Raw genomic sequence first — 19,377 nt, 5'->3', positions numbered from 1 at the left:
AATCCCTTCCAGACTCAGTCTTTAATGAACAGCTCATGGAATCACAGAACCCTGGAACTGTTGTGGGTGGAAGGGCCCTCTGGGGATCAGCCAGTCCAACCCCCCTGCCCAGGCAGGGTCACAGAATCACAGAATCATCACAGAATTACAGAATAATGAGATTGGAAGAGACCTCTAAGATCGAGTCCAACCCATGCCCTAACACATCAACCAGACTATAGCACCAAGTGCCATGTCCAGTCTTTTTTTTTAAACACATCCAGAGATGGTGATTCCACCACCTCCCAGGGAAAAGCATTCCAGTACTTTATTATTCTTTTGGTGAAAATTTTTGTCCCAATATCCAACCTGTACCTTCCCTGACACAGCTTGAGGCTGTGTCCTCTGGTTCTGTCAGAGCCCAACCTCACCTGTCTGCATCCTCCCTTCAGGAAGGTGTAGAGAGCAATAAGGTCACCTCTGAGCCTCCTCTTCTCCAGGATAAACAGTCCCAGCTCCTTCAAACGTTCCTCACAGGGTTTGTGTTCCCAGCCCTTCTCCAGCCTTGCTGCCTCCTCTGGACGTGCTCAAGCATCTCAACGTCCTTCCTAAACTGAGGGGCCAGAACTGGACACAGCAGGGGTTGAAGCTTCATTCAGCTGTGCCTTCCACCAGTCTTTTTTTTGCTCCAGGTCACCTGGAGCAGGTGGCACAGGAGCTCATCCAGGTGGGTTTGGGGTGTCCCCAGAGATGGAGGCTCCACGCCTTCCCTGGGCAGCTGTTCCAGAGCTCTGCCACCCACCATGGGAAGAAGCTTTTCCTCATGTTGAGGTGGAACTCGTTGTGTTTTTGTTTATGGCCATTGCTCCTCATCCTGTCCTGTGGGGGACAGCACCCCTCACTGCCCCTGCAGCCTGGGCCCCACACCAGCACACATTCTGCTTCCCTACAGGTTGCTCTGGAGAATGAGCAGCAATAAAAAGCTGCAGAGAAGAGAGGATAATGTGGAATCCAGCTGTGAAAACAAAGATTGAATCCCTCTGGGCCTACGACCTCCCTTGGCTGGCGCGCGGGAAAAAACGCGCCAACACCAATTCCTCTCCTCACGTCCTTCCAGCTGGGAACTTTTCATGAATGAGCACGTTGGGGAGGAAGGGGAGGGCAGGAAGCTGGGGGAGGAAGAGGATGAGGAGGAGGAGGAGAGCCCTCCCATGCCTGTTACACAGGGGAAGCTGCAGCTCGTGGCTGCGGGCCCGAGCCAGCCACGCTCCATGCTCAGGGCTGATCCGCAGCCTGAGACAAGGGGAGATGAGGGCTCGAGGGCTCTGTCTTTGTTTTCAGGTCGGTCCTGATGCAGAGATCGTCCCTGTCAGGAGCCAGGACATCCCTCTGGCTGTCCAGAATGGCCAAGACCCCTGCCAGGGGGCTCAGGGACCCTGGCACAGAGCCCAAAACACCTGTGGGTTTGATTATGACCCATGGAGCAAATTACCAACCTTAGATGAAGATCTGCAAGCCACAACAGTTTAGGTAGAATAATAGTGAAGTTATCATGGGGTGGAAAAGTAGATTTTGGGGTTTCTGGAATGGGGGTTCAGGGGGCAAAATGGAGGGATCTGGGTGTGTCCAGCCTTTCTCCTTCTTCTTCTTGGCCTCCATCTTCTGCTGTGATGTTGGCACTTTTGGATTGGTTTAGAGGAGAAGCTCACTGTCTAACACAGGTGACAGGGATTGGAAAGTAATTGTAAACATTGTACACGTAGTTTTTAGTATAAAGACATAACAGTGCCCTGGGGCAGGCAGAGTGCCTGGAACTGTCCTGCTGGATGGACCTCAGCTGGACAGAAGAAAGAATTTTATAGATAAGAAACAATAAACAACCTTGAGACTGAGAACTGAAGAGCTCTGACTCCTTCTTCAAGCACCGGGCTGGGAAAGAGAATTTCTAACACATCTTGGGGTCACTGTGAGCAGCGAGAGATCCCGACACTTCCCAAGGGAGCACCAGGCCTGTGGGTGCAGGTAGGGATGTGCCCCCTGTTGATAAAGTGACCAAATTATCCTTTGTCTCCTAAAAAAGGAAAAAAAGCCCAAAAGTTTCTCTCCTCAGTTAGGTAAAAAGACATCTCATAGGGCCTTGGGGACTTCACCTCAAACCTAAGGATAGCTCATTGAACAGGAGCCAAAAGGTCCTATCTAAGTAATTTACTAGAAAAAGAAGAGAACAAAAGGAACTAATAATTTTTGTGACGTGTTTTACCAGGAGAAAGAACCTCTTGCCGTGGCTGGGTTTCCTTTATAAAGACTTTTGTTACTTTGCCTTTTAATAAACTTTTCTGTTTCCAGCACTGCCACAGAATCCATCCTACTGATTTCATGCCATCTAAGGCAGCTGAGCTGTCTTGGGTGTGATATAAATCTCCAAGAGCTTATCAGACCTGGCTTGAGGAGACCCCAAAATCAGGTGCAGGTTTGGCTGGAGAAAACAACAGCTCAGGTGAGCCCTGCCCTGCTCACCCCAAACCTCCACCACCCCTGGGTGAATTTGTCTGGTTCCCAGGCAGGGATGCCTGCATCTCCTCTGTGAGGCTGGGGATGGGACACAGAGGATGTTGCAGTCATGGTTTAATTCACGATAATACCAAAATCCCTCCATGACGTGCAGCAAGCCCCTTCCCAGGCTCCCAGTCTGGTGCTCACATTTCTTCCACATTTTCTGCCAGCCCAGGGATGGTTCAGCCTCCTCTGCTAAGTTTAAAGAGGCAATCAGCACAGAAATTCTGTGAAAAGAGTGTATTTAAGGGAAAAAAACCTGATTCTCCTTCCCTTAGTGATAAATAGACCTTAAAAATGCCAAGCCAGAGTCTCTGACCTCTAGGCAGCTTTTGGGACGGGTCTCAGTTTGTTGGTGCTCAGCTGAGGTCCATCCTCTTTGCTGTGGTGGTCACTGGCTGGGCACCCATCCCACCACATTTCCATATTCCAGGAAACCCCCTGGGTATTTTCTGGAGTGAAAAGCTGCCATCACTGACCCTGGCCATTACCAGCAGCTGAGGAAAGAAGATGAAGTGGTGGGAGGCTCTGTGTGAAAATTCAGTCTTTCCATCTCTGCTTCTTTCCCTCCCTTCCTCTCCAAGTCATCCTCCCTGCAGTATGCAGACAGAAACAATTAAGAAACCACAGCACCATCTGTGTTTCTGAGAAACTTGAAGAAACAACATGAACCAACCCCCAAATCATGTCCTGCTGGAGGGGCTGGAGCCAGAGGAGCAGCCCCACACCTGACTGGTGGCACCTGACCCACTGAGCTGTGATAAATACAGAGCCTCTGAGCTCCCTTGTGTCATTTTAAAGCAGATCTGCACCCATTATCACCTTTTTTCCTGACTGCTTTTTGGTCCCTACTGGCCTCAAAGCCTTGGAGCCTCCAGTTGAATCCTCTGGAGCTCCTGCCAGTGTTGCTTGGCCAGCTCTGTGCTGCCCCTGGGGTGACTCCAGGCAGAAATGAGCAGGAGATCCCTGTTCCATGCCCTTTATTCCCCATTCCACCCTGTGCAATCCCACACTGGATAGCTGCAGTGGTGGAGTGCTTGCTCAGCATGTGTGAGGCAATGGGATTGGTGCCTGCATTCTCCTTCTGGGAACCAGATGATCTTCAATGTCCCTTCCAACCCACGCCATTGGATCCTGTGATTTCCCCCTCTCCCAAGGAGAACAAGGGAAATGTTGGTCTTGTCTTCCCTTGAGCTGTGAGGGTCCTGCAGACCAGGATTGTCAGCACCAGACACAGCCCTGGGGTGGAGGGTGGCTGAGATATGATGAGGGAAGGAACTTGCCTGGCGGGGGACAACATCCAGACCAAGCCCAGGATGTCCCACTGAAGGTTTCTCCCATGGCATTGTCACCCTGTCCCACGTGGGACCTGATCCCAACCCTCCTGCATGGATGTGTGTCGCAGACATCTTTTATGAAAAATCCTTTCCTTAGGATTTTTCCTCCTGAGAAGCTGAGAGGCCTCAGGAACAAAATGTAAACATTGATTATCTGCTGCTGTGGAATGCAACAGGTGCATCTGGGATTGGGCTCATGGGGTTGTTTCTAATTAATGGCCAATCACAGTCAGCTGGCTCAGACTCTCTATCCGAGCCACAAACCTTTGTTATCATTCTTTCTTTTTCTATTCTTAGCCAGCCTTCTGATGAAATCCTTTCTTCTATTCTTTTAGTATAGTTTTAATGTAATATATATCATAAAATAATAAATCAGCCTTCTGGAACATGGAGTCAGATCCTCATCTCTTCCCTCATCCTCAGACCCCTGTGAACACTGTACAGGATGTGCCTCTTCTGCCATGACAAAATTCAATATTATCACCCTGCCATGAGCCCAGACCCTGCTTTGTGTCCATCCCCACTTTTTTGGGGGCCCCAAAAGTGAGCAGGCCTTCTCCTGGCGCACCTGAGCAGAGCAGATCCAGCCCTTGTCCTGCTGCTGCCCATTCAGAGCTCCTCACTCCACCCTTCCCAAAAATCCCGCTGACCGAGTGGGATTTCTCCTTTGGCCAAAGCTCTTCTGCTCTCCATCTCATTGCCAAGAATTTCCAAAACCTGGCGGGAAATTAGAGAGCCAGCAAAACCTGCCCTGCCTCGGAGCTCATTTCCTGCCAGCCATCCTCTGTCAGGCACTGGGGGCAAAATATTCCAGTCTTTTGCAGGCACTAAATCACCCAGCTGGACTGGTAATGGGGGCAGCTGAACTACACCTAGTTCCAGCTATTGAAATGGTGGCAGCAGCCTCCATCCCACAGGAACTGACCCCTCTGCTGCTGCTGACATCCATTTCCAGAGGTGTTTGTGGAGCCACCACAGAGCCTGGGCTGGGTGGAGGGCTGCAGGCTCCAGGGAATGGAGATGGGATGTGGGGTGCTCAACCCAAAGGAGAAGCCAAAAGCTTCATGGAAAAGAAGGAATGGATGAGGTAGGGAGTAAACAACTTAGGGGGAAAGCGTTCTGAGGGGATGGAATAGGGGTACAAAGGATCAAACCGTTTCTCTAACTAACAGAGAATGGCTATTTTTTGTAATAGAAACAACAATAAAACTTGTAAAAGCATGCAACACCACAGACAGGTGCATGGCAGAAATATCAATTAATCCCAAATTAATGCAAATGCCTTCTTTGTGCATCCACCTCCAACTCTAATTAAATACAACAATTAATAAATACCAATTCCTTGTACAGAAGGAGAAGAGATGAATACAGCTTCAAATCCTGAAGAAGGAGCATCTTTGCAGCACACAAACCCAAAAATTTATTACCTTCATTAAAAACCCTCTCCAAACCTGCCACAGGCCCTCTGATTCCACTCATGCAGTCCCAGGGATTACATGGATATGATGAATTAGCCCTACCAGACTGATCATCAAGGGAAATTAAGGTTGGAAATGAGCCCTAAGATCATCAAGTCCAACCATCAACCCAGCACTGCTGTGTTCACCTCAAACCACATCCCCAGGTGCCACATCAATGTGTATTTGAACATTTTCAGGGATGGGATTCCACCGCTGCCCTGGGCAGCCCCCTCCAATGCCTGACCAGATTTTCAGGGAAGAAATTTTCCCTAATATCCAATCAATACCTCACCTGGTACAAATTGAGGCCGTTCCCTCTCCTCCTGTCCCTGTTCCCTGGAGCAGAGCTGGCTGTCCCCTCCTGTCAGGAGCTGTGCAGAGCCACAAGGTCCCCCCTGAGCCCCCTTTGCTCCAGGCTGAGCCCCTTCCCTGCTCCCTCAGCCCCTCCTGGGGCTCCAGACCCTCAATGTCCTTCTGTTCATGAGGAGCGCACACATGGACACAGAATTCCAGGTGTCCCAGGGACAATCCCTGCCCTGGCTCGAGCTGGTTGGTCACAATGCTCTGCACATCAGCCCGTTCCAGCCACAGAACCAGAGAACATCCAAATGGGATCTACAGGGACCAGCACTCTCCAGTGACCACTGAAATTCTACATTCAGAAACACCCAACGTGGTCACTGGGCTTCATAGGACTGAGAAACGGGGCCACCATGGGCTCCTCCTGCAGCTCTCAGCAAATCTGCCCAGCACAGAAGCCCCCACACACCCCCAGCCCATCACCTGCCCCATCCTGGCCACCCCAACAAGTCCCTGCTGCCCCACCAGCTCTCCCTGCCCAGATTTCTGTCCAGCTCCCACTTTTGGAATTTTGGGTGCTTTCACTTGTGCTTTGGGAGATGACCAATTTCACCCTGCCTGCCCACACAATTCCCTCGTTAAACCAGGGACAAGAAGGGGATTTGGGAACACTCAGCCTCTCTGCTGGGCAGTGGAAGGGGCTGGGTGGAATCTGCCTTCCCTGGGCAGGCCTGTTTTTGAACAGCAATTCCTGGCAGGGAAGAGCAAATCCTGCATTCCTCAGTGAAGGAATCTGGGTGATGTCACCTCCTGCCCAGTGGCAGCAGCATTCCTGCCCGAGCCCTCCCTCCAGGCAGCCCCTGCCTTTCCTCCAAATATTTGTTTTGGCTGGTTTTTAGGAAGCTTGGAATAACAGCAGGATGGGCTCTCCTACTGTAAGGTCTGTCCCTGAGCAGCACGTTCACAGGGCCAGGGGTTAATGGAGGCTCAAATGTGTCAGCCAAAATTTTACTGCCAGTAGCAAAGTGGGGGATTTGTTGGTTTTGTGTTGTTTTTTTTTCTTTTTTCCTCCTCCTTTACAATCTGTGTGGTTCAGTGCAGGCCGGGAGATATCAGAAACCTCTTAAAACAGAAGGTTCTGTGCCTCGCTAAAACACTTTGAACCAAATTCCTTAAATTTTCTTGTACTTGTGACTGGACTAGAGGCACGTAGATGTGCTTGTAATGCTGTGCCCTGCCTTCCCTCCCTTCCACCCAGCAAGACACATCTATTGAGGTGCCTGATGCCAGCCAGGACCTTTCCTAAACTGCTGGCCTGGAACAAAGTGCCCTTTTGCCTGGCAGGGAGTCCCAGTGGATGTTTGTGGGATAAGGGCTGCAGGGTATGGAGCAACTCTGGGGTGATAATGCAGAGGCAGGACCTTGTGCCACGGTCTCCTCCAAAGGATAAAATCTCTGTGGCATCATTCAAGACTGGATTTAAGGCGCTGGGGTGGGATTTCATTGTTTAAATTTGGGTGGTTAACCCTCCCTGGAGCTGAGTGTCGCAGACATCTTTTATGGAAAATCCTTTCCTTAGGATTTTTCCTCCTGAGAAGCTGAGAGGCCTCAGGAACAAAATGTAGACAATTATTATCTGCTGCTGTGGAATGCAACAGGTGCATCTGGGATTGGTCTCATGTGGTTGTTTCTCATTAATGGCCAATCACAGTCAGCTGGCTCGGACAGAGAGCCGAGCCACAAACCTTTGTTATCATTCTTTACTATTCTATTCTTAGCTAGCCTTCTGATGAAATCCTTTCTTCTATTCTTTTAGTATAGTTTTAATGTAATATATATCATTAAATAATAAATCAGCCTTCTGAAACATGGAGTCAGATCCTCATCTCTGCCCTCATCCTCAGACCCCTGTGAACACTGTCACAGCTGAGCACTGGGTGCCCAGAGGAGCTGGGGCTGCTCCAGCCCTGGAAGTGCCCAGGACCAGGCTGGATGAGGTCTGGAGCAGCCTGGGATGGTGGAAGGTGTCCCTGCCCATGACCCTTCCAACCCAAACCATTCTGGAGTTCTGTGACATCCAGGGGCTGTCTGGGATTCATCTCAGCTTCCAGCTCTTCCCTCCCCTCCTCTAGATGTCACCAACTCTCCTCAGGAACCAAAGCACACCCTGCCCAAGGTGTGACATCCCCCTGCAGCTCTTTTTAAATTTTACACTGCCCTTAGGAGTTCCCATCCTTCACCAAGGTGCTGCTCACACCCCATGGATCACCCACTGCTCCTCAGCACCTGTGATGTGGAGAAGGGAAGGTGGGCATGGCTGGAGGGATCAGGAGCTGATTTCAAAGTCGGTTTCTTATGGCAGGTGGGTAAATTCTTTCCCTATGCTCCAAGATGATCCATTGCTGGCACTTGAAAACGTTTCCTGCTCTCAGACTAATTCTGCAGGACTCATGGGAGGGGGATAATCCAGTGGAAAATGAAGAGCAGGAGGTTGTTTCTTGTGAGGGGCTTGTGAGGTTCAATCACTCTGAATCCCACAGGTGATGAAGAGATGTCACCAAGACAGATTTCACTAAAACCTGAGCTGGGACACTGAGATCCTACAATGACTTGGGGAGAGGAGTGATGGGATGGAAATGAGCCCCATTTCCAACACCAGCACAAGGTGCTGCCCCACATCTGAATTATAAAAAATCCCCCACATTTAACCAACTGCTTTTTCCCCCAAGCTGAAACCTCTTACATCTGCTGATCATCTTGTTCTGTCAGGCTGTGAGCAGGGACAGGAGCCTGAGGCACCAGCACAATCTGTCCCTCTCAGTGCCAGATGTGACCTTCAGTGGCCAAACGACCCAACCTGGATGGATCCCACCCTGCTGATGGCTGAAATCATCTCTCCAGCAGCCCCTCACAGCCAGGCTGGTGGAGAGATTTCACAGCTCCAGCCCCGACTCAACCCCTCTGCAATTAGCACAGCACTTTTCATCAGCTCTCTGTTGTTTTTCAGCCCTGGTGATAAAAGGCTTCAGAGAACATTTCCAGCCGTACACAAACTGCAGCCTGCCAACATAAACACCATAAAACACTCCCAATAAATCAGGGCTCACCCTTGCTACGGCTATTCAAATGCTCTGGAATGGCTAAAAAAGTGAAAAGTGCTCTGGGCTGCCAGGAGGATCTGCAGCCACGGGATCAGGGAGGGAGGGAGACAAACAGGGAGAAGGATTGAGAGGAAGCTGGAGCTGAGCTTCCTCCTCATCCTCCCACACTGGGAGAGCTCTGCTCGTGGAGGAATAAATAAAGGAGCTCCACGCCCACACAGATCCTGGCTAGTGCAAAGATCCTCGTGTCTTTGCCCTTAGACACAGAAATCCTTACAGAAAGCTGAACCTGTGAGCTGGCCACATGCCTCTCCTGTTTTCCAGGGTATCCCTCTGTGCTGTAACCACCCCACACAGCAGCTCCAGGAGCCCCCTCAGCATTTGAGGATGGGCACAGGAGATCAAACCCTGCATTGGCCACCAGAGTTCTCCAGGCAGAAACAGCCTTGGCCAAACCCTCCGGCCAAACCAACCCCGAAAGTCAGGCAGGGTCTGGAGCATCCCCCAGCAGGGACTGGAGCATCCCCCAAGCAGGGCCCAGCCCCACCCTGCTCATTTTGCCATGGGTCCCACCCACAGAAGGACCAGCCCCAGGTGATCCCCCAGGCTGGGGCTGAAGGAGAGGGCACCCAAGCCCTCCCTTCTCCCAAAATCCCGGAGGCACACGGTCCCTCTCCCGGCATCCCCAGCCAAGCTCCTCACCTCTGCACCCACGCCAGGATGCTGGGCAGGTGTCCATGGCCCAGGCAGGGGTGTCTCACGCTCCACCAGCCCAGCTCTGCCCAGCACACGCCGCCTCCACGCTCCGCCAAGCTCTGGCTCCATGCAGGCAGGCGCTGAGGCTGCGGCTGATCTCACCCGTGTCCCTGCAGCCTGGAAAACGCTTTGTGCGGGGATTCTGCGGGCCTGACAGCGACCACCTCCCACCGAGGCAAGCCAAGCATGCAGCACGGCCCCGCGGGAGGCAGCCTGGCTGTGGATGCCCTTGGAGGAGAGGCGGTGGGAGCAGCGAGCGGCATCCCCAGAGCCTGGCAGAAATAATGGGGTTTGGCATCTGGGGTGACCCCAAACACCTCCCCAGACCAGCCCGGGCGCTCTGGGCACTGAGGTCAGCACAGGGTCCCAGCCCTGGTGGTCTCCCCTTTTCCTGGGGAATCTCCCAGGAGAGGCCAGGCTGTCAAACCAGGTTGTGTCTACAGCAGGGATTCCTTGCAACGCCCCTGGCATCATCTTTTCCTTCTCTCTCTTTCTCCTCCCCTCCTCCTCTCCTGTTGTATTTGCAGGGATTCCTGTGGCAGGGAGGAATGGTGAATCTGACTCCATGTTCTCAGAAGGCTAATTTATTATTTTATAATGTTATATTAAAGAGTACTATACTAAATTATACTAAAGGATACAGAAAGGATGCTTACAGAAGGCTAAAAAGATAATAATGAAAACTCCAGACTAATGTTATATTAAAGAGTACTATACTAAATTATACTAAAGAATACAGAAAGGATACTTACAGAAGGCTGAAAAGATAATAATGAAAACTCCAGACTCTCTCCAGAGCCCTGACACAGCTTGGCCATAATTGGCCAATGAGACAAAACAACTCACACCAGAATCCAATCCAACAATCTCCAAACACATTCTAGACTTATGATTGATGATTATGATGATGATGATTTTATTATTGTCTATATTTGTAGTTATTAATATGACTATTATGGTTATGGTTTTATTATGTATTTATTATATTTGCTGGGTCCCCTGATGAAGGGAGGAATGGTGAATCTATGTTCTCAGAAGGCTAATTTATTATTTTATAATACTATATTATATTAAAGAATGCTAGACTATACTACACTAAGGAATACAGAAAGGATACAGACAGAAGGCTAAAAAGATAATAATGAAAACTCCTGACTCTCTCCAGAGTCCTGACACAGCTTGGCATGGATTAGACGGTGAGTGAAAACAACTCACTTGAAACCAATGAAAAAAATCACCTGTGAGTAAACAATTTACAAATACATTCTAGATGAGCAAAACACAGGAGAAGCAAATGAGATAAGAATTGTTTTCCTTTTTTTCTGAGGCTTCTCAGGAGAAAAATCCTGAGTGAAGGGATTTTTCAGAGAATGCGAATGCCACATCCTCCAGCCCTGCTTTTTATCACCAGCCTGATGCCCAGGAGGTGCAGGAGGGAGAAAAGTGGAGCTGCAGAGAGCCCCGGGGCACGGGGCAGGGCCAGCACAGGCCACCGGGTCACTGAGACACCGCCTGGTGATGCTCTGCAGAGCGGCTCCTCCGAGCGAGCGGGGACACGGGCAGGGGGAGGGAGGGAAACCAGGACATCCATGTCTGAGCCAGCCTGCTTCACTGATTCTGTCTGAGGAAAGGGCTGGGCAGGGCTCTGAGCAAAGCCATTGTCACCGGCAGGAAAAAAAAAATAAATAAAAATTAAAAAAAAAAGGATGATGAAAACGTGCCTGGAGGGATTTGGCTCGGGTTCACGTTTGAACTGGTGTTGTCTTGTAGGGAACAGGATTTGGGGTCGTGGCATGGATTAACCCTGTCTCAATCCAGAGGAGGGATGGGAGCACCCAAAGGTGCTCAGGGCTGGGCTGGAAGCCATGCCTCCCCAGTGGGGGGCGAGCCCCATTTCTGGGCTGTTTTCCCGTGATTTTGCCCATTTCCGTCCCACTGCTGGTGCCATCAGGGGCTCACTGCCCCCTGCCCTGTGTTTGAAAGGTGCCTCACACCAAGCAGACTTGCACAGCTCCCGGCCAGCTTAAAAGGGTGTGAAAAGGGGTGAGAAATAACAACACAAAGCAGAAATTCAGCCTTAGAGGTGCTGAGCTCCCTCAGTTCTTGCTCTGCAGAAATGGACCTGATCTCTGGGGAAATGGGGATTCTGGGTGTAAACCCCACAGAACAGGCTCCTGTGGCTGATGGAAAATGGGGATTCTGGGTGTGAACCCCTCAGAAAATAGGGTCCTGTGACCTCATACCATCCTGGTGTCCTGGAGCACCTGGTGCCACCCTGTGACCCCCCTTGTGATGGTGACAGGGCCCAGCTGGTGGTGGCACCTCCCAGGGATGAGGCTGTGGAGTGTCATTAATGATCAGGGTGATGGCACTGAGTTCAGGGGGATAGGGAAGCTGTGCTGCTCTGTGCTCCTCACAGACATCCCAAAAACACTCCATGGAAGGACAAGATGCAGCCAGAAGAACTTCAGGTGGATAGGAAATAAAACTCTCCCTGGCAAACACTGGCATGGCGTGCTGGTGGCATCTGCACCTCCTGAGGGACCTCCAGCCTCTGCTGCACTGTGGTTGCACAAATCACCCTCAGATCCTCACCTTGCTCAGCATTTCCCACACCTCCACACCCACTGGAGCCAGGAAAAGTTGGCATCCACTCCCAGAGCATGGAGAAAGAGCAAAAAGTCAAACTGAACATAAAAAGAGAGTGTGCAGCTCTTGGAGGAGCAGTTCTGACCTGCTCGAGGGCTTGGCTTGTCCTTATAAAGTCACTTCATGTGGGAACCCAGGACATTCCTCTGGCTGCTCTGGAGGACTCCAGACCCTTGGCACAGAGTCACAAACATCTGTGCCTTTGATTTTAACCCATGGAAACAATCACCAACTTTGTGTGGGGTTACAAGCCACAAGAGTTTGAGTAGAATGATAGTGAATTTATCACAGGGTGAAAAAGTAGAATTTTGGGGATTTAGAATGGGGGTTCAAGAGGCAAGATGGAGGAATTTGGGTGTGTCCTGTCCTTCTCCTTCTTGGCCTCCATCTTCTGCTGTGGTGGTGACAGTTGTGGATTGGTTTAGAGTAGAGACAGACTGTCTAACATAGGTGATAGGTATTGGAAAATTATTGTAAAATTATTGTAAATAAAGTACACATAGGTTTTAGTATGAAAAGCCAACACCACCCCAAGGGTGGCCAGTGTGCCCCAACCCAACCTGCCAGACAGATCTCAGCAGGTCAGAGAAAGAATGTCATAGATAAGAGAAAATAAACAGCCTTGAAATGCAGAACTGAAGAATCTCAACTTCTTCGGTTGCAGGGCTGGGAAAAAAGAGACTTTCAAATATCTCAGGAGCCATTTCAGCCACAGAAACCCAAGAACTTCATTCCTCAGGGTGGGACATGGGGTCCTCACCTTCTGAGGATGCAGCTGGAGAAACAGTGGCACAACCCACAGCAGAAAAAATGGGAGAGGCAGGGAGATAAATTGCTCCAGCAAAGTTTATCCTCATGTGCCTTAATTAATTTACAGCACGGGGCTGCTCCTTTGCCATCCATCTTCCCTGTCTTCTACAGGCTGCAACGTGCAGAAACCCCACAAAAACTCCTTTATTTTCCCTTCTCCTGGCAGCAAGGAGCAGAAACCACGTGGATTTTCATGGCTGCTCATCAATCTCCAAGGGACAGAGCAGGTCAAAGGGAGCTGGGCAGCCATAAATGTGACCCTTGGGGTGCTGGGGTGAGCACTGGGTGCAAGAACTCCAGCCAGGCCATAAATGAGAGGAGAAGAGAATTCTCCCCAGCCCTGGGGTCAATCAGGAATGTATATGGTGCACACCATGTTGCTGGGGAAGGAGGGGTTTCCTTGTGACACACACACACACAAAACACAAAAATAAAACCCTCCTGGTATTTTGGTCTTGGACAAGACCCAAGGATTGTCTGGGAAATGGCTCTCCCAGCTTGCAGGAGGAGCAGATTCCCTACATCTGTTCCTGTTCCCATTGTCTGGAGCTGGGATTTCCTCCCTGTGCCTCTCTAAGGAAGTCTGGACACGGGGCAGGTTGCCCTCCTGTGGCATTCCAAGGGAATTTGGGGGAAAGGAGAAGGTCCCAGGGTTTAAGGCACTCTGTTTCCCTTTGGGGGGGTCATGGAATATTTGCTCTCCTCTCATCAGGAGAGGACACAGCTCTCTACCAATAAACAATTGAGCCAAACTCCTGTGCTTGGGATAGATGGAAGGGCTTTTTGGGGTGGGAGGAGATGGGAGGAGGAATTCCCTCCCCTCCCAGGCCACCTCATGAACAATGGGGGTCAGGAGCTCCTTCCAGCCCCCCTCTCCAGGAAATCCTTTGGGCAACTAAATCTGCAGAATCTGGAGGTAAAAGGGACACAGTCCAGGGTCATCCATCAGCCACAGGGAAGATCTTTAGGATTTTGAAGGATGGGACAAATAAAAGCTGTGGAACCTCAACAGCATCTCCACATGAGGTTCATCCCAGGAGCCTGAGGTGGGGATGGGGGATCCAAGTTGGAGATCCCAGCCCAGAGGAGCATCCTGGGTGTTTGGTGGCCCAAGGAGAGTTTTCTCTCCAGGAAGGTTGGCCAGGAAGACGAGGCCAGCCAGGAGCAGGTTCAGCTCCCAGTGGTGGTGATTGCCAAGCCACAGGCTCCCCCTGCCTCAGTTTCCCCAGCTGCACAGGAGGGAACACAGCCTTTGCGAGGTGTTTGGGATGTGAAGGTGAAAAGGGCACTCACAGCCTTGGGTCTTATTTCAAAAACAAGCCAAAAGCACCTTGCAGAGAAGATAAACTTATCATGGATCAGACACACCAGATGCAAATCCACATCTGCTGCTGGATGAGCCCCCATGGCTGCTGCTCTCCAGCCATGCCTGGCCTCACAGGATGCAGGAGCAAGGGGATCCAAGCTGGTGATCCCAGAGCCAGGAGGATGCACATCCCAAATTTTGCAGAAACCTCAGGAATGGAACACAGGATCAGCAGGAAAATCAGAATCTGGCGTTCCTCCCCCAGCTTGGGTGGTCTGAGATAAGAGGAGGTTTGAGATAGGGACTGACAGGAGGTCCTGGAGCACAGAGGGGTTTCACAGAATCCCAGAGTGGTTCGGGGTGGAAGAGATCTTAAGGATCACCTCATTCCACCCCTTGCACTGTCCCAGGCTGCTCCGAGCCCCATCCAGCCGGGCCTTGGACACTTCCAGGGATCCAGAGGCAGCCACAGCTGCTCTGGGAATTCCATCCCACCCCTCCCCACCCTCACAGGGAAGAATTCCTTCCTTTTTCCAGCTGCACCACGTTGGGTTTAATCCCAAACTGCCTGGACGCGGCTCTGCAGTGCCCTGCGTGCCGGGGGATGATTCACGGCAGCAAAGCGTGCACAAACCCACGCCAAAAAAGGGATGTTGTGGCTCTCACCCCTGCAGGAAAGGCACCACAGGAACATCCAGGCTCAACAAGCCAAATTTTGGCATTTCTCACCCCAGAAATTGGGGAAGGGCGGCAAATGAAGAGCGGGGTGGGAGCAGAGCAGAGGGTGCAGCACAGGGAGGGGATCCGCAGCGCGCTGAGCTACAAACCACCGGCAAAACCAGGAGGAGGGAGAACAAAACAAAGCAAAACAAAGCAAAATAAAATAAAATAAAATAAAATGAACACGAAAGTAACATACAGAGAAGCGCTGGGCTCAGTCTGTCCCAGAATGGTCCCATCCTGGCCAGCTTTGGCGCCTGGATCCCCGTCCGGAGCCGCTCCCAGCGCCGCTGTCCTCCCTTCCCAGCACAGCTCTGACGTGGGACGGGAAAACTCCTCTGGATCTGCACTCCCTGCCACACCAAGGATTCCTTCGCTTCCCTCGAGTTTTTTGGGGGTTTTTCTTCCCAACCCGCCACGAAAACGCCATAAAAAAAAAAAATACAGCGGGATGAATTCAACTCGCTCGCTCTACCAGAGCCCAGAGCGGTGTTTGTGGAAAAAAAAAAAAAAATCAAATAATTCAAATAGTTGAAGGGTTTAGGGCTAAAAATAGCAGAAAGAGCTCCTTGGAGCGGGAGGGGAAGGCGGGAAGCGGAGGTGCTGCAGCTGGATAAGAATGTTTCCTTCTTGTTTGGGATTTCTTTTCCTTTCTGCACCAAACCTGGTGGAAAGTTGGCACAAACCCTCCCTTAGAGTGAAACGCTGCAGCACCACCAAAAAATTGCATTTTCCCCTCATTTTTTATGCCCAAAGCAGTGCTTGTTGGTTAAATTTTGTATTTGAATGTTTTTTTTGTTGATCAGAGGCTCCTCTTTATCCCCGTTCTGCATTCCCAACCCCATTTCAGGGCAGGGGGAACAGCTGGAAGGGAAAACAGCTGGAAAGGGACAAGAGGGACATTTTCCTCCTGCTCTCTGCCAGAGGTATTTTTCTCAATTTTTCTCTCCTATCCCAGCCCCTCTTCATCCTCGTTCTCCCTTCCCAACCCCATTTCAGGGCAGGGGGAACAGCTGGAAGGGAAAACAGCTGGAAGGGGGCAGAGGGACATTTTCCTCCTCCTGCTCTCTGCCAGAGGGATTTTCCTCCCCCCTGTGCACATCCCTGCTGCAGATGAGGGGATGCTGCCCCTGACTCGAAGCCACCAGCAGGGATTGAATAATTGCCCCGCGCCGAGGCCACAACCCCTGGCACGTTGTCATCTGCTCCTTCCCCTTGCCAGCCCGCATGATTTTCTGGCTGACCTCACAAAAATTGATGTTTTCCTTAAAGGCCCCGTGTTTTGTGAGGGGAGATTTGGTTTCCAGGAGTCCAAATCACTGAGGTTTTGCTGGCTGCTATTAAAGAAAAGCCCAAAACTGAAGAAATTTGGCATAAAGAAGGCGCTAAGCCTTTAAAATCTTGTGGTTCCTCATCTCTTAAACATCCACAACCTTCAACACATCCTAAGCAGCTCTCACCGTGTGAAACTGCTCAAAATAACTTGTTTTCCCTGGTCTGAAGGAAATTTTAAGAGATGTCCTTGCTCCTCAGAGCAGCTGGGACGGGGCAGCCAAGTTTGCATCCCCTAATTTAATTTCTCCAGCGTTTTTGTGCTCTCCAGCTGCTCTGGGGCAGGAACAGGCTGGGAACAGCCTGGCTGGCTGGGCAGGGGTTATGTGAGCCCAGGAGGAGCTTTCCAGAGGAAATCAGCTCTGGGATGCTCCAGGGATGGAGGAGGAGGAGGAAGCACCGCAGCATTTGTTCCTGCAGCTGCTGCTGCCCTTGGCACAGTCACGAGCCCCAAGTTCAAGAAATTTTGACAAGAAAGTTCCTAGGGAAATCCTATTTGTAACCACACGGCTCGAAACCAACCTTAAATATGCTCCTTCAAAAAAAAAATCTCAGCCCTGCTCTGTACCAGACTCTGAGCAAACTCTCACTCAGCCTTGTGTAAAAGGGTTCCAAGCAAAATCCTGGATTTAAATTTTAAGGGATTGCCCAGACCCCAATGGAGTTGGATTTCTGTATCTTATGCAAATATTTAATGCAAAACATTTTGCAGGCTTAGGGAGAAATTATCATTTTCATGGTTCTCAGTGCTGCCTTGATACATGCAATATATAAAATAAAATATAACAAATACACAATATCTTACAAGGATCAGTGAAACAATGACACAGAATCCTGGGGTGAGGAACCTCATTTCCCTCCCCAGTTTTTTTTGCTCCCAAATCCACAATCCCAGCCTGCCAGTGCCCACCCAGAGAGTCCCATCCTGGTTAGGAGGTGACAATGAAAAAAACATAAAAAACATTAAAAACCTCATAATTTTTTTTTTACATTTACTTATCATTATAAAAAACCCTATAATAATTTCAAACCTTAAAACCCTATCAAATTAGTTACATCAACTTTATTTCTGCCTCAACTTACCTCAAACATAACATTGTAAAAATTAAACCAATGAGAGTACTAGCTAAATAAAAAATCAATACTGCTAGCATTACAATTAAAACACAATAACAAATTATTATGTTATGTTATAATGACAGATTATGTTATGTTAAAATTACAGATTATTATGTTATGGTATAATGACAAAATGTTATGTTGTGTCATAATAACAAATTGTTGTTATAATAGCAAAGTATTATGCTATGTTATAATAAATTATTATGTTATGCTATAGCATAATAACAAATTATTATGGTATGCCATGATAATAAATTATGTTATAACATAATAACAAATTATTATGTTATAATAACATATGATGTTATGTTATATAATTTTAAAAAACTATGTTATGCCAGAGTAACAAATTATTATGTTATGCTATATCATAATAGCTATTATGTTATGCTGCAATAACAAATTATAGGGATTTGTAATTAATTATCATGTTATCATAATATCATTATCATGTTATCATATAATAGCAAAGTATTGTTATACTATAATGATAAATTATGTTATGCCATAAAAATAAATTATGTTATGTTATATCATTATACCAATTTATTGTTATGCTATATCATAATAGCAAATTATTATGTCATAACAAGTCATTATGTTATATCATAATAAATTACTTATGCCATAATAACAAATTTTTATGTTATATGATAATGCCAAATATTTATGTTATGCTATATCACAATACCAAAATATTATGTTATATCATAATAATAAGTTATGTTATGCCATAATACCAAATTACTGTGTTGTGTTATATGATTAAAAATTATGTTATAGAATAATAACAAATTATTATTTTATGCACAATATATTACAACACCAAATGATGATGTTATGCTATATAATAACACCAAATGATCATATTATGCTTTAGCACAGTACGAAATGATGATGCTATGCTGTCTCACAACCCCAAATTCTGATCCTGTGCTGTATCACAACTCCAAATTCTGATGTTATGCTGTCTCACAACACCAAATCATTGTGTTATGCTATATCACAACCCCGAATTCTGATGCTGTGCTGTATCACAATACCAAAGGATGATGCTATACCATATCAGAGTACGAAATGATGATGTTGTGCTGTATCACAATACCAAAGGATGATATTGTGCTGTCTCACAACCCCAAATTCTGATGTTACGCTATATCACAACCCCAAATGATGATGCTGTGTTATATCACAGTACCAAATAACAATGTTATGCTGTCTCACAGTAACAAATTCTGATGCTGTGCTGTATCACAACGCCAAATGACGATGTTATGCTATATAATCGTACCAAATTACGATGCTGTGCTGTACCACAACCCCAAATGATGGTGTTATGCTATATCACAACACCAAATGATGATGTTATGCTATATAATAATACCAAATTACGATGCTGTGCTGTATCACAACACCAAATTCTGGTGCTGTGCTGTATCATAACGCCAAATGATGATGTTATCACAACCCCAAATGATGGTGTTATGCTATATAATCGTACCAAATTACGATGCTGTGCTGTATCACAACCCCAAATGATGATGTTATCACAACCCCAAACGAGGATGTCATCACACCCCCAGACTCTGCTGCCATGCCCCAGTAGCCATCCCCTGCAGGTCCGTACCTTTCCCAGGCAGGAATCGGAGCCGTGGGGCGGCGGCTGCTCGGCTCGGCTCAGCTCAGCTCAGCGCATTCCCGGGGCCCAGGCTGGCAGCTCCAGCTCAGCCCTGCAACAAAGGCAAGGAGGATCAGCCCCGGGCATCTGTGCCAGGCACAATACGGCAGCGCAGGGCCACTGTCCCCTCAATGGCACCATTGTCCCCTCCCGGCCGCGCTCCTGCGGGTGGTGGCACGGGGAGAAGCTGCTGCTCGTCAGACAGTGGGGATTGAGGGGGTTTTTGCTTAGAGTAATTGAGAAGTGCTTAAAAAACTTTTATTTTAGTCTTGGA

General features: G+C 48.8%; 1 protein-coding gene across 3 annotated transcripts in view; it reads right to left on the bottom strand.

Annotated features, from left to right (window-relative positions):
- The window catches only part of GJC2 (gap junction protein gamma 2), a 40,409-nt gene extending 21,289 nt beyond the window's left edge, over window positions 1-19,120 (bottom strand). The window contains exon 1 of one of the 3 annotated variants that reach the window (XM_058028914.1): window positions 19,053-19,120. The gene's annotated coding sequence lies outside the window, so the exon portion shown is untranslated. Of the gene's footprint in view, window positions 1-9,432; window positions 9,521-15,170; window positions 15,238-19,052 lie in introns of those variants that run through there. The other 2 variants (XM_058028895.1, XM_058028905.1) reach the window with 2 other exon arrangements.
- Between the last annotated feature and the right edge of the window lie 257 nt (window positions 19,121-19,377).

Source organism: Melospiza georgiana, chromosome 1, assembly GCF_028018845.1.
Source record: "Melospiza georgiana isolate bMelGeo1 chromosome 1, bMelGeo1.pri, whole genome shotgun sequence".
NCBI lineage: Eukaryota > Metazoa > Chordata > Aves > Passeriformes > Passerellidae > Melospiza > Melospiza georgiana.
The sequence above is the reverse complement of the archived record's forward strand: the minus strand, read 5'-3'. Positions and strand labels throughout refer to the sequence as shown.